The sequence below is a fragment of the Anas platyrhynchos genome, chromosome 1 (genome assembly GCF_047663525.1).
Source record: "Anas platyrhynchos isolate ZD024472 breed Pekin duck chromosome 1, IASCAAS_PekinDuck_T2T, whole genome shotgun sequence".
Classification (NCBI taxonomy): Eukaryota; Metazoa; Chordata; class Aves; order Anseriformes; family Anatidae; genus Anas; species Anas platyrhynchos.
Window position 1 is genome coordinate 69,070,654 of NC_092587.1, and position 15,580 is coordinate 69,086,233.

At 38.9% G+C, this 15,580-nt stretch overlaps 1 long non-coding RNA gene across 1 annotated transcript; it reads left to right on the plus strand.

The window, feature by feature from the left end:
* Positions 1-1,834: 1,834 nt before the first annotated feature.
* LOC119713704 (uncharacterized) lies at positions 1,835-14,662 on the plus strand. Its single transcript, XR_011810568.1, has 3 exons — positions 1,835-2,203; positions 2,964-3,008; positions 3,596-14,662. It is a non-coding gene; the product is annotated as an uncharacterized lncRNA (long non-coding RNA).
* The last annotated feature ends 918 nt before the right edge of the window (positions 14,663-15,580 follow it).

Consider the following 15,580-nt stretch of genomic DNA (forward strand, 5'->3'; position numbering starts at 1 on the left):
AGAAAACATAAACTAAGAAACCACCCACAGTAATACCTCCCAGCTGCCCTCTGAAGGTCAAGGCTCTCTGTGAGACAGCTCTAGGCTCTAGGACCCATTCAAGTCACAAGCAAGCAACTTCCCTTGCATACATGCACCTTACTTATGTCATTCACCCCTTCCACTAACATTTGCCTTGTTTGATCAGAGAAGGAGGCATGGAGCTGTTTTGTCCTTCATGCAAGAAGTCTTTATACCATAATCCCCATAACTGGCCTTTGAAGTTCTTGTTACACACATATTTATTTTTGGAATTTACTTTCCATTCTCTGTGCTGTGAACTGGATCCTGGATCTGATCATTTGGGGGCCCAAAGAAGCAAGCTCAAATATGGTAGAGGAACTCTCTAGGATGTTTTCATTTATCCCAGCAGGCACATGCAGCACACAGTGCAATATATACTGATTCCATCCCAACAGTGGGCCTTGTTTGGAGTTCTTTGTCAATTTTCCTGCGTTACGTTCTTGTCTCTTTCTTCCAATCTCTTTCTTCTTGTTACATCAGTCCCACGTGGTTAGATGGTGGCTCTTTTATGACTTTTTTCTTTTTCTAAGAGTTTAGTGAACCTTTCCTCCCCCTTCCCCTTCTTTCCCCCTTTTCTACCTTCTCTCAATTATCAGAGATTTTGTTGTATTTCTAAAGCTGAAGTAACCAGAATAAGATATACTATGTATGGTATGGTAATCCTATTTTTAGATATTAAAAAGTGCCGCACACAGAAATTGTTATATTTTGTGAACCTGGGATGTGTAGGAAAAGATTAATATTTCACTCCACAGTTACTTCTGTGTCTCCCCCACCAAAACACCCAGATTAGTTGCCCACTGGGTATACATGAAGACTGTATATTATTTTTGTCTCCTTGTTTCAAGTGCCAACTGATGCCTAGTAGCTGACCTTGTGGCTTGCTGAACATTCCTGGATTTATCTGGAGAAGAATCATGATCAGATTCCCAGTGGTGAAGAGTATGCCTTCATTCAAGTAAGGAAATGTTAGCAATATCAAAATCATTAGACCTCATTTCACTAAGGAAAAATAATTATTGGTAGAATTACATGTTGCATAGCTCATGACAGCAAAAACAGGTTTTCTGTTAACAGCTAGCAGCAACCTTTTCCATTTACACTGGACCTATATACTTCAACATTAGGCAAACGAATATTACAGAAAATGACTTAAAACTATAGCACCACAACTAATGAATTGTCATTTTCAGGACTAAGTTCTGTCACATCAAGTTAATCTATATAGTGTCCTGTCCAGCCTGGGATTTATTTATTTATTTATTTTTAATACAACAAAATAAGGTGTCCTATAAACTTTTGAACCTTTAAACTTTTTTTTTTTTTTTTTTTTTTTTTTTTTTCAACAAAATATCTAAGTTAACAGGGGAAAAATACAGTTTCTAAATAAAGTCTTCCCCTAGGACGGCATTTTTGTCTTGCCAAATTAAACTAACCAAGACTTTTGTTTCTCCAGCAATTTAGCTTCCCAAGAAAAATACACCTGCAGCTATGAGGAGCCTTGCTCGAGCATGCAAGCCTTCTGTTTCATGAACAACATTAGAGGGCACTTCTGCATTGTGGTCGGCTTAAGCCAAAGAAAGGCAGAAGCCTGACCTTACCAGCTGAATTGTTCTTGAATTCAGAGGCAACGTGAAATCTGTTTCAGCTTCACCCAGATTAAGAACTTATTCTGTAGACAACCTCTTTGATCTCATTAAAGCTGCTGCTGGACCTGCTGTGAGGGAAGCTGGGGACTCATTCTTTATGAGGAGGTGAGTGGCCAGGGCAGTGAGGCTGAGATGTGGGCTCCCCTCCTGCCCCACATTCCCATGTTCCTGCATCCAAGAAACCCTGTCCCTGTGAGCTCCCACATGGTTCTAGGGGTGCTGAATCAGAGGCAGCTGTGAGAGCTGTATTGCAGGATGCAACAGGCATTACAGTTTTGACAGCTTTACTTTTTTTTTTTTTTTTTTTAATTTATTTTTTTAGTCTTTCTGCATGTGATGCTCTTGTATCTTCTGTTGACAAAGGCACGTGATTAGTTTATAATCTCTGTTTTCACTGAAAGAAAAACAAACAGCTTTCTAACCTGTGTAATTGTAGACAAAAGCTTGAAAAGGAGATTCGAAAAGCTTCAATATCAGAAGGTCATTGGGAGGTAAAGTAAAATCTCAAGGTTTATTTGTTTATTTATTTTATAAATGCCATAATTTTTGAACTAGTTTCTTTATTTTAAGGGTGCTGACTCACATTTTAAGAAGGTTTCAGGTTAGCAGTGCAGACATAAGCAAACAAAAATCATCAATGTCATTAAATAGCTCTACTTTATCCAAAATCCTCTAAGCAGCCATTTTAATATGTGCTTTTCTTCAATGAAATGATCTCTTCAAAAGACACACAACATTATCAGCGCATGCAGAGAGAGCTCATTGGGCTTATTTTCCTGTTTACTGTTCTCCAAGGCCTGGCCTATGAAGTTGATCTTCTGAACCCAGACTCGCTGAAATTTGATTACAATTTATCCTAAGCCTCTCCCCATTATGAGGTAGAATTTCACAATATGCCTCAAGAGCAATCTTCAAAGTCTGCTATTTTAGAGACTATCCAGACAAAGCCTGCTTGGTTTAGGTATGAAGTTCCATTGTTTGCTTTGAAACTCCCCCTTCTCACTTGTAACATTAGGGAGAGGTTGTAGAACCTGTTATAAAGTTTTCTCTCAGTCTCACTTTGGGGACAAGGAAGTGAAAAAAGACAGAAAATCAGCAGGGTATCATAAAAATTTCAGTCTTTCTGGAGTGAGAACTCAAAATTTAGACCTTAAATTATTTTATGCAGTCCTATCCCAGGATATATAGCTTTTCATTTGAAATTATGTGTTCATCATTCATGACAAAATTAATGCTTGGCCTTCTCTCCAGCTCAGCAGGTACAGCTAGAAATCAGGATCCTGTAAAGACTCCCAGGTAGGTTGTTATCTTGAGGCTACACCTCACCTTCCATCACTAGTGCTGCAACCATTGCATAAGTAGAGTGCAACTTGCTGTATCAGTTAACTTGATCTGTGACTTTTCCTGGGCAAAGATCTTGGTGTTGTCCCCATTCATACATATTTGTAAGTAGCAGTCCTACAGAAGAATGGGGGCTAGTTGTTGCTAGGGCTGCCTGGTATAATGCACATGCTTCCGTGGGAGCAGTAACATTTGTGCATGTGTTCACCCACCCCTCCACCCCATTCAGGAGCATGTTTGCCACGCATCTAGGCAGCTACTCTATTCAAGTTTCAACCATCTGATTCATGCAGCAAAAAGTCTCCCCACAGAAAACATACTGGCTGAACTGCTTTGTTTTTCCTAGAGCAGTACAAACAGTTATTGCAAGGGGAATTTTAGGAAGATTGTGCCTGGCAAGGAAAACTCACTAAATAAATATGTGATGTTAATTATCCTTTGCCTATTTCAAGTGAACATTTCAAAGTGCTTTGCAAACCATTAATTAAACTGCAATTTAGTACCATGAGGTAGTTAAATATTATTAACACTGTTTTCTGCAGGTGGGAGACTATGACTCAGAGGGTGAAATGACCTGGATGAAGTCTGTCAGCAGCAGACCTGAGAGCCAAACCTCCAAATTTCAGCTCAGCAGCTGCCTGTTCTTTAGACCTTTGTATTGTGAAAAGATGTGGTTACCTTGGGGAGTATGATGAGTGCAGGTCAGAATTTGAACTGCAGGTCCAGAAAGCATGTAGCAGGTCACCCAGATAACAGAATGGTGACTGGTAGGAGAGGCGATTTCTGGGGCTGTGCCATAAACATGGCCTTGGAGCACCCCCAGTCCTTGGAGCACCTCTTGACTGATAGCAGGCTTAATTAGAACCATTAATTACATCTGTGGTTCTGATCTGTTGCTAATAACTCTGGTGACAGATTTCATGAACAAGTCTGGCATTTAAGTTTGTTCTGCACTTTTGGCAATTTTTTGGTCTACTGTTTCTCTGAAATGGCTCTACCTGATTCACTTACCCCACACCACCTTTGCCCTCCTGCATACACTTAACCTTTCCTTCCTAGTAAGCAGTAGTGTAAAAATGTCTTGGCTGAAATGTTCACAGAGCACTAGGAGTTGAGCCTCCCAGACCATGTATGTTGGCCACAGCGTCACAGCTGGTGGAGGACACATCTGAGGTTGAAGACTGACTCTTTGGAAAGAGGCACAGAGTGTTGTTTCCCAAAAGCAGGACATGGATAGTGGGGATGTTTGGCTAGCCCCTTGTAAGACTCATGTTTTGATATCTACTACTGAGTCCTGCCTGAGACATACTGTCCATCAGATACCCTGCCAGTTCCCACATTCTCCCACCCTCTTGTCTGATCTTCTTCCCTTGTTTAATCACCTTAAGCTTATTGTCAATGAAAATTCTAAATTAATGAAACAATAAAAGTACCATAAAAGTTAAGAGAAATTAAGAATTCAGAATAACTGGGAAAAGGCTCACCTAAGGCAAATAGTGAACAGGAGCAGACCTGTGCCCTAGGACCTGTGTATCTAACACTGTTCAGGAAAGGGCTGGAGGTGTTGGGAAGGCTAGCAGGGAAGGCAGTTTGCAAAGTTCTCTGGTTGGAGTGTTCATCTTTGGGATGGACATTTACAGCAAAACCAAGTAAAAGTGCAAAAGGTGGGGACTTCTTCTATATTCAACAGTCTGGCTTTTTTGCTGCTAGTACACGTTACACCATTTTGGTAGATGCTACCTTCCACTCCTTTTAAGAGATATAAATATCCCTCTTTTCAACTGCACTTGGCAACCATCATGATCTACTGGGAATTAGCTTTCTGAAAAGTAAGCTTTTTGTGGTGTTGGGGTGTTGGGGTTTTTGTAAGCTTGGGGTGTTGGTGCAGACAGCCTGAGGCAGGCCGAGTTGGTGACAGGATCTGTACCCAACTACCCAGAGGATGGACTTTTCCCTATGTCTCAGAGGCTGGGCTACCTCAGCTCACTGCCACCGTAGGGTAAGCTTGTCCTACCTGAGCATGGCAGTTCTCAGGCACCTAAACAATGCCCAAGTAATGCCAAGTGTCATTTGAAATATGATCCGTTATGTATATACGTGTGTTAAGCTATGCATTTTCTTATATGTATTTCTACATCTATGTATACATCTACTTACGCATTTTTCATTCACATACTTACGTAGGTAGGAGATATGGCCGATGAAAAGAAGCAGTGTACCACTAGATGGGGCTGCAGGAGGAAAAAGATGAATGTGGGATGGATTATAGGCAATTCATCATGATCAAGCTGAGTTGTGTGTTTAGTATCCTGGCTGTGTGGAATCTTTATTGAAAAAGATCAGCCATAATAGTAGCTTGCAGCACCTGTAATCTCACCACGGGAAGGGAAGCAAGCATGATTTCAAGCCAAAATGCACAGTATTTTACCAGGAAGAAAAACATTGTATCTCTTCAATTGTAAACTCTGGGTGAATGTGCTTATACATTCAGAGCATAAGGCAGATGGTAACAAACCACATGCTTGTGGATTATCCCACTTTTTCCACATTTGCATTCTCAAAACCACTTTTGGTGCCCGTGGTTTAACCTCTGTTTCCCTAACTCCTGTTTATGAGTTGAGTGGTCACATGTCATCATGTTGAGTGGGAAAGTGTGTACAGGGGATAAGGAGGTGGAAGTGATTCCATATGGTGAAACAACTGACTATGCCAGAGTATTAAAACAAAACAAAACAAAACAAACAAACAAACAAACAAACAAAAAAAACAGAAAGAGGAAAAAGCAAAAGTAAAATCTTTTGAAGAGATGGGGAAATGAAATGCTGAAAAAATCTGAAATGCTTTTGACTTCATATGAAGGAACAGTCATATGCATGTGAAAGGGAAACTTATGACTTGGAATGCTGATGATATAAGTTTTGGTGTTTGCAGCAAGGGCGAAGGTTAGACAGATTTACCTTCCTCTGCTCTGCACAAGATTCATGCTGAAGGCTGAGATTTCAGTCAGGAGACACTAGGCCCCTGGAAGACTGTGAAACTGCCAACTGTATTTTTTCTTCTAATTTTAAGCTGCTAACTAGAATAAAAAAAAAACAACAACACAAAACAACAAAAATTCCTTTAAAGCATTTTCTACAGTTCTGTTCACAATAGTATTATGAAGTAAGTGGGGCAATGTTAAGTATGTACTTGCACTTTGTTGAGACAATTCATTAGCAAAGCCAGTTCTTACGCTTCAGGGAAAGGCGAACAAAACACAGCAGATGTCCTTTATTCAAAGTGGGTAACAGGGGTCAAATTTTTTTATACTACTAGATAAGACAGGAATTATCACAAAAATATGGAATAAACAATGTTTTTATTTTTTTTATTATTTTTTTTTTTATCCCAGGTTCGAATGAAAATCAGACAATATTGATAAAAATCCATTGTTGCAGGATGAGGATATACAACTTTTGTGCTAGCAAAACCAGATTACAGTACCACTTTTGTCACCATAATCAGTTAATACTCCTAGTAGTTTTATTTAGGAAGATCGATCAAAGATGAATGGGAATACAACCCCAAAGCATACTTCTACAGTATAAGCTTTCATAGGTGTTGTGTGCTGTAAAAAAAAAATCATAAATGAAAGGGTGTTTTACCTAATGGGACTGAGATATCCAATTTTTTGAGTATACAACATTAAGCAGTTTTAGAAGGCAAGATCATCAGCTGCATGAAACTTCTTGAAAATCAGGTGTCTCTGAGAAATTTCTAGCTGGGCTCACAAAAGCAAATATATTTCTGAATATTTAGGTCAAAGGTCTTTGATTTTGAGAGTAAATCATGTAATCATAAACCAGTCCCAGAAAGGGGTTCAAAGACCAGCTCAACTGGCATTCCTACTGTTCATTATCAGTGGTTCTCAGGATCACAGACTGAATTGGAGCAGGTTTCAAAAGTCAGACTAAGAAAACAGCATGTGGTTCAAAAGCACTTAGCTTTGCCTTCAGGGGAAGCAGATAATCTTTGCCAATATACCAGGTGATGCATAGACACCAGGGTGAATTTCAAACTTCTCTTTGCCATCAGCTTCATTGTGGCTAGGATTTAAACACAGTTGTTTTAGGGACACATCCAATACTCATTTTATCAACTCAAAGGCTTCCATTGACCTACATGTATGTGCCGTCACAAATTGGTTTACTCATAATCACAACTCAGGAAAAACTGTTGCAATTCATTATTTCAGAAATGTATGTAGAACAGATTGGATCTGGGGGCAGGGGGAGCAGAGAGGTTGAGGTGCGGGGTCTGGAAATAAATGACAGTCCCAGGTCAGACTACTCCAGCTAGCTCCAGGGTGGCAACATCAAGCCTGCTTCACCCCTTTGAAAGTGGATTGGATTTCTCACAAAAGGTCTGAAACTTTCCCTGAAGCAGGTTTAAACCTGCAAATTGTCCCAAAACACTTTCCATCCCAATAGACATCCTATCACAAACCTGTTCTATATTCTGTAAAGCTGGCGGTGGGTGGCTTTCAGTTGACTTCCTCCCCACACACGCTCACTGCCCTTTGCTGCCAAGTCAGAGAGATGAAAAATCATATATGCTCACATTCACCAAGTGATCTCCAAAGCAACTTAATACCAGTTCAAGTCTTCCTTGTCTTATAAATTGGATTCGTTCTGTAGATTGTTTACCTACCACTTCTAGTGTGTCTCCAATAAATTAAAATCTGCTGAAGTGGTAAAATGTACGAAAGATATAGTGGATGGTCTGCAGGCTGTACAGTAGAACCATTATTCTAAGAGGAAGTAGGAAAGGCAATCATAAAATTTTGAAAAATTATGCAATAACTTTGTAGTTATTGCCCATCTGTATAGATTACAATGATCTACTTCACAGACATATAAATAGAACTGGAAAGTAAAAGATGTGCTGTTTGCCTCCAGATGTAGTACTAGGCTTCAGCAAATGAAATTCAATTAAATACTTAAGAAAAGGTCTTATAAGCATTCATCAACACAAGATATCTAATCACCTCTCTCCCCCACCCCCCACTCTATGTTTTCCCTCACTTTCACTCATCCCCACTCAGGACACCTTTAGAAGAAAGATGACTAAATTTAATTGCTTCATTTTCAGGGCAACCCTGAAACACTACATGACTTCATTCTCAGAACGCAACAAGTCCCATAAATCACACCTACTGAGTGCACCCATTAGAGCTCCAGTATGACAACTTTATGCCTAATACTCTCCAAACAAGGACCACACAAAACCAGGGCTTTAAAATCGCTGTTGACTCACAGTGGCTTTTATAACATGCACTCTGCTCAAAAAGACTTAACTTGTATGGTATTTAATCATGTTTGGGCATAGGAGACCTCTCTCTGTTTCAAGACAACATATGTTAAAACAGAAGTAAAAGCAGGATATATTTGGCAGAGTTCTTTCCCTTGCAGTTCCCACAGAGAAAAATGTCAGTATAATGGAAAAACAATTGTTTCATTTTGTAAAGAAGGAATCCTGATAAGTGTGTCTTCATAAAAATTGAAAAAAATGTGTGTTTCCATGACAATGGAAGAAAGGGGTGGGAAAGATGGTTTTTCTGGATTGATCCTCAACTGCCATATATCTGTGCAAACCCAAGGGAGCTGCTAGAGCTGTACTCACCCACTTGGGAGGCTAAATGTTTCATGGGTAGATCGTGCTTCCAAGAATATTTGCACCACTAGGCCTATGAGTGGTGTACTAACTGCACTGTAATGATCCCATTTGTGTCAAATGTGAGCATATACTCAATTGCATTGTCAAGCCACAGCACAGTGCAAACACCAGAGAGGAGTGAGCCCCAGAGAGGAGCTGACTGATGTTGTTCACGGAGTGAGGTAAACAGCTGATATTAAGTGATGGATATACAAAAATATCCTGGCCTAGCTGCCCTGCAGAGCCTGTAGCCTCAGAAGCAGAGGCTGCCACTTCAGGCTTCTGCGTGAACAAAGGGCACAGAAGGGGCTTGGCAGTGGATCCAAATATTTTCATGTGTTTAAACCAGGGCTCCCATTGCTTTTCTCCAACAATGTGACATGCATCACTACGTCTGACCAAGAATCAGTTATTCCTTCACACAATAGCATTTTTCCCTACCCTCCCTACGGCTACAAAAGAGACCAAGGGGGTGAATCTTACACACTGTCTAATGGACTTCCTTGCATTTAGAAGGCAAAACAAGGGGGGTTATATAATCAGGCTGACATGCAAACCAATAGAAATTACAATGGTACATCAGGGTACATTTCTTAAGTATTCAAACCACAGTGAAAAAAATACCCTCCACAAAACTACAAGGGTCTGACTGAAACCCACAAAAGCTGGGAAACACGGTAAGGTCTGACTGAAAGCCTGTCCTTATTTCACCCCTGAGGAAAACGAGAGAGTATAGATGGCATTGGCTGCTTTTTGGTGGGCCCCAAATATGCAGGAGAACCATTAAGCCTCACAAACCAAACATAAGGCTTGCAGCTGTATCCCCTCTCCCATTCCCAGACAGCTAGCATCTATCTCACACAATTTCAGGGCAGCACTGCAGCTGCCTTCCTTCTGCCTGGGTCCTTCACTCACACAGAAACCAACTGTGGAGCTGCTTCTCTGCTTTATAAGGTTCAAGTTAGCAACTGCCATACTTTTCACTCTGCTTACTCTTATCTCTCACAGAAAGTGGTTTCTGCAGCATCAACAATCCCAAAACAATAGAAAAAAAAATGTGAACAGAACAGCTCTGGATGCCTGTTTTCCTATGGATTTATGCCCTGTTCTGTATTCTTCATTTCCCCCTTCTTTATTACACCCACAGCACCTCCCTTCCTTCCCCTCTCCACAGTGGCCTGGCATATGCCTTAGTAGAATGCACATGCTGCCTGGTCAGCTGGTTGCTACCTTTTCAGGTGGATAAGGAACAAAGTTGTTATTATTATTATTATTATTATTCCACAGTGAAAGTGCTAATCTGAGTTTTCTTCCTCTACCCAGCTACCCCTTTTTTATGAAAATTCATAGTCACTTGTCTTCAATTTTTTCTGTGCTGTCAAAATGAGCTGGAGTGGAACAATTCCAAGCTCTTTACCATCTTTCCAGTGTTTTCTACTCTGTAAAGTAGGAAAGAAATTTTATTTTTGTTTCTGAGATGAAGAGCTAAGACTTGCAAGTATCAGAACACTAGTAAAGTATTTGTCATTTTATAGAATATTTAATTCTTAAGTATATCTGACAAATGGGGAGCATAGCCCTCAATCAAGAACTTAACAGAAGTTATGGAAATGAAAGGAGCTGAATGTAGTCCCAAATCCCAGACTATCATTGTAGTTCCATCCTCCTCCAGCCATCCCTTAGTGACCTATATTGTAAATAGCTGAGGATAAAAATAAATAAATTACATATATATGGGGAAAGAGATAAAAGAAAGACAGATTTCAATTTGATTTGTACAATTTTCTGGTCCTGAATTCCATAGTCTTAATTCACACATACACTTTAAATCACCTTGGAAAATTAGAGCTGTTGAGGAAGGCAAAGTCTATCTCATGCCCTGTATTATGAACTGATTTAATGACTCCCTATGCCTTCCCTAGCCACTGCTATTAGAAGGATACATTTCTCTACTGAAAGGCAGTTTTTAATTCTAAAAAAAAAAAAAAAAAAAAAGATTAACACAATCCTATTAGAGTATACTTTTTTCTGTACCTCACTCTTCTGGATGGGAAGCAGCTTGCTATAAGGATGAGAGAAGCTTCAAAATGCTTACTTAAAGTTGGGGAATAAAACTGTCTCTAAAAAAAAAAAAAAATAAATTTGAAAAGCAATGCCTCTCATTCTTTATGGGTTGGCATGAGCCTGCAGGCTGATGGTTTGGGACACTAAGGCAATGGGTGCACCCCGTGAAAGACAAACCAAAAGTTCTGACACTGAAGCATAATGGTTAGGGCTATTAGGGCTATTCAAATAGTCCATCTGCTTTTGCTATTTTATTTTTTTATTTTTTATGAGTAAATGTGAAATAGTTTGGGGTTTCTGTTTAGTGTATTTTTTTCCCCCTCAAAGCAAGAGAGGGTATTGTTTAGCTGTTAGACAACAGAGCTGGGCAATCTTAGGACACATGTAATAAATAATGCAGAAAATGGTATAAAGACACATATCAAGTGTGGTCTCATCTACAATAATTTCTGCCTCATCAGAGATATAAGCTAGCTTTTAGGTTCGGAAAATCAGTGAAAAAGAAAGGATTATTTCAATTTACAGAAGAAATAAGTAACAAGGGATGAAATAAATGCCTAAGGATGAGAGAAGAATATATAATATCACAGACGTTCTTAAAAGGGAGAATTGTCATATTGAGGCAAGTTAAAAGGTGAGTTACTTACATATGATGAATGCAAATGCTTTTTCACAGAACACATAATTGTCTGTTGCTAAATGAGGTGCTCAAAACAAAGAACGTAGCGAGATTTAAACAAGTATTATTTATATATATGATTAGCATCACTATTATTATCATAGAATCAAAGAATGATTTGGTTTGGAAGAGACCTTGAAGATCACCTAATTCCAGTCCACATGACATGGGCAGGGACATCTCCCAGAACAGGTTGCTCAAAGCCCCATCCAACCTGGTCTTGAACACCTCAGGAGATGGGGCAGTCTCAACTTCTCTGGGCAACCTATGCAAGTGCCTCACCACTCTCTGAGTAAAGAATTTCTTCCTAATATCCAGGCTAAATCTACCCTCTTTTATTTTAAAACCATTTCTCCTTGTCATATCACTTCACTCAATGGTGAAGAGTCCCTTCCCAGCTTTTCTGTAGGCTCCCTTTAGGTACTGGAAGGCCACTATAAGGTCTCCTTGGAGCCTTCTCTTTTCCAGGCTGAACACCCCCAACTCCCTCAGCCTGTCTTCATAGGAAAGGGGCTCCAGATCTCTGATCATCTTTGTGGCCCTCCTCTAAATGTGCTCCAACATCCCTGTGTCCTTCTTGTTGGCCAGAGCTCAATATGGTACTCCATGTGGGGTACTCATAAGAGCAGAGTAGGAGGGAAGAATCACCTCTATTGACCTGCTGGCCACACGTCTCTTCATGCCACCCCGGATATGGTTGTCTTTCTGGGCTGCAAGTTCACATTGCCAGCTCATGTTGAGCTTCTCATCAACCAGGTCCTCCTTATCAGAGCTGCTCTCAAACCATTCTCTTCCCAGCCTGTATTTGCAATTACTATTTTTTTGTTTGTTTATTCATACAAGAGTTATGTATTGATACAAGAGTTATTATTTATATTTTTACTGATACAAGACATTATAGTAATATTACTATAGAGAAGCATATTAATATATTTCAACGAAGCTGGTCAGGGGTCCAGAGAACAAGTCTTATGAGGATTGTCTGAGGGAGCTGGGATTGTTCAGTCTGGAAAAGAGGAGTCTCAGGGGTAATCTTATCACTCTCTACAGGTACATTAAAGGAGCCTGTAGCGAGGTGGGGATTGGTCTATTCTTCCATGTGCCTGGTGACAGGATGAAGGGGAATGGGCTAAAGTTGCAACAGGGGAGGTTTGGGTTGGATATTAGGAAAAACTTCTTTACCAAAAGGGTTGTTAGGCATTGGAATGGGCTGCCCAGGGAAGTGGTTGAGTCACCATCCCTGGAGGTCTTTAAAAGACGTTTAGATGTTGAGGTTAGTGATATGGTTTAGTGGAGGACTTTTTAGTGTTAGGTCAGAGGTTGAAGTAGGTGATCTTGGAGGTTTCTTCCAACCTAGATGACTCTGTGATTCTGTGGATCTGGTTGAAATGGAGTTAACTTCCCCCTAGCAGCTTGTATAGTTTTGTGCTCTGCACTTCTATCTAGAGCAGCCCTGGTATCACATCAATGTTTTTTCTGTTGCTGAGCAACTCTGGCACAGCATCAAGACTCCCTCCAAACCCTTGAACCCCAAAGCCAAAGAAAAGGGACAACAACACTTTTTTTTTTTTTTTCTTATTCTGTGGTTGTGTTATTTCACATTCTGTGGAAATTAAAGTACATGCATACAGTAGATTCCCATCCCTCCTTCCCACCCAGGTTTTGTAAAGGTGGGAAATTCAAATCCTTGTAAATAGCAACCCACCCCGTCTACCAACATTACTTCCCATCCATCTCCTTTCTTCCCTGGGCAAGTGGTGAGCAAGTATTTACATGCGATCATCCTTCAAAACCTGGAAAAAGGCCCAGCTGCCTCTTACATGGACAGAGCAAAATGCTTTAAGTGTCATGGTGTCATACTAATAAAATTAATGTTCTACAAAATAGCTGACTTTTTTTGGACCAATTATTCTAAGCCCTTTGTATGACATTCTTATACCTTTTATCCCTCTTCTACATAAAAACAACAACAACAACAACAACAAAAAAACAACAACAAAAATTACTCTCAAGAAGAGTTTTCTGTGGAGATTGCCATGAGGAGAACTGGATTGTTAATTATAGAGAATGGTCTGCAATCTGAATGTGTTTCATATGCAATATTACAAATTCGTGTCACTTACTTCAGTGTTAAATTTAGGTCAAATTTACCAAAAGCTGTGCCCATGTAGGCATATCCAGAGTACATACCTCTCAGAAGGGAAAGCATAATTATGACAAAAAAAGACAAAATGCTTACTATCAGCAGATATCTGAGTTGGAATGTATCTGATTTTCTGAGTATTTGTATGCCTTTATTCCAGGAAGGCAAATAGACCTGCACTATCTGACAAAAAAGGCACTTTTATGGAACTGTTTTTTCCTCCAAACATACAGGCATACAATTTCACTTTGAGGATGTTGCTTTAACCAAAACAATATGTTGTTCTTAAATTTTAGATAATAGTGAGTTATTGTTTATTATTCTTTCCTTATTGCACAACAGAGTTTTGATAGCATTAGAGTTTTGTAATTATTATCAACCTTCAAACTACAAACAAGGTTAGGGAGTGGTTTGTAAACAAATAAATATGAAATACGTTGGGAGGTGTCGTACTACTATTTCTGATATCAAAGGTTGATAATCCCAAAGTCTGTCTGTGGAACAGTTGACTTTCAAGAGTTTTTAAGTATTATGCTCGAGGATTAAGGCTATTTCTTTTTATCTTTGATCTTTATGAAATTATTTTTTCAAGATATTTTTGGATGATGAAAATCAAATATGTACTTATTTATATACTCATATAAACAAACAAACAAACAAACAACCGATGATGCTTGAAGTAGTATTCTTAACTAATTCTGCTAAAATAGGAACTACAATTGTCTGAAACTCAGAAAGACTACACTGACTTCAGTGAGCAAAAGCCCTTCATATCCTTCAAGGATTACATTAAATAAACAAGTCAGATACCTTATTTGTCAAGGTCCACCCATTTGAAAAGAATTTTGTAGAATTTTAAAACACTTTTTCTATTGAAAATGATATCTAAGATTTAAAACAGTTTTCAATTAAAATTTTCAAAACAAAAAATAAAATTTTCAGTCTTCCTTTAAAGCTGGTAAATTATATGCAGTTCTATGATCTTTCTATAGAAGATTGTTGTTGTGGTTTGAGCACTCAGTTTATCAGCAATTTATATGTTGGTGAGGAGTTATAATCAGTGCAAGTTCAAAAGAAATCTTGGTAAATACACCTTGTGTGTGAAACAACTTCTTTGACTGGTCTTAAGACTTAGAAGATCCAATATTTCATTTCAAATATTTTTACACAAGAATTATATTCAAACAAACCTTCGTATAGATGACAACTAATGCACCATCTATTTTTGATCTCACATCTCTTCTTGAAGAAAGTTGGAAATGTTTTATAAGAGAAAAACTTTCTGAAAAATCTTTCCTAGATTAACTATGTGTACTTAAACCCAGTGTTTTGCAAGCTGCAAAGAAACCTGTCATACAATTTACACTCATTTTTTTGAAGCCAGGCATCTAAATACCCCAAGTGTATTTGAAAAATGCATTCAGGCTTTTAACTGAAGACCTGAAGGCACAGTTTTTGTTGTTTGGTATGGAACATTGCAAGTTATACCAGCGTAGATAGCTATAGTCTTAGAGTCTGGGATTATAAAAGAAACAGATTATAGAAGTAATTACTGAAAAGTGCTACATAATTAAAATAATATTTACTTCATTAGAAAATCTCATATAAAATACAAGTAAATACATGAGAATATTTGCTAGAACTCATACAAAACTCTTACAAACAGGAAAGAGAAAATAATGGAATCAGTTAATTTCCAGGTTGACTTAATGGATCGTGCAGAATGAACAACTTTTGAAGCAAATGGCATGCTTTTAACTACACTGCCTAGAACAGTTTTCTTCTAGCATGTCTTTACAGCTAGCAGTATGATGGTTAGGCAGGAGACAAATATTTTTCACATATCAGAGTGAGAAAGTGTCAGTTTCAGCCATGCAGACTTGATTTTCAATTATGAACCATTTTCTCTGTGTTTGCAACATTCTTTCTGTGATGACCAGAGTCCTG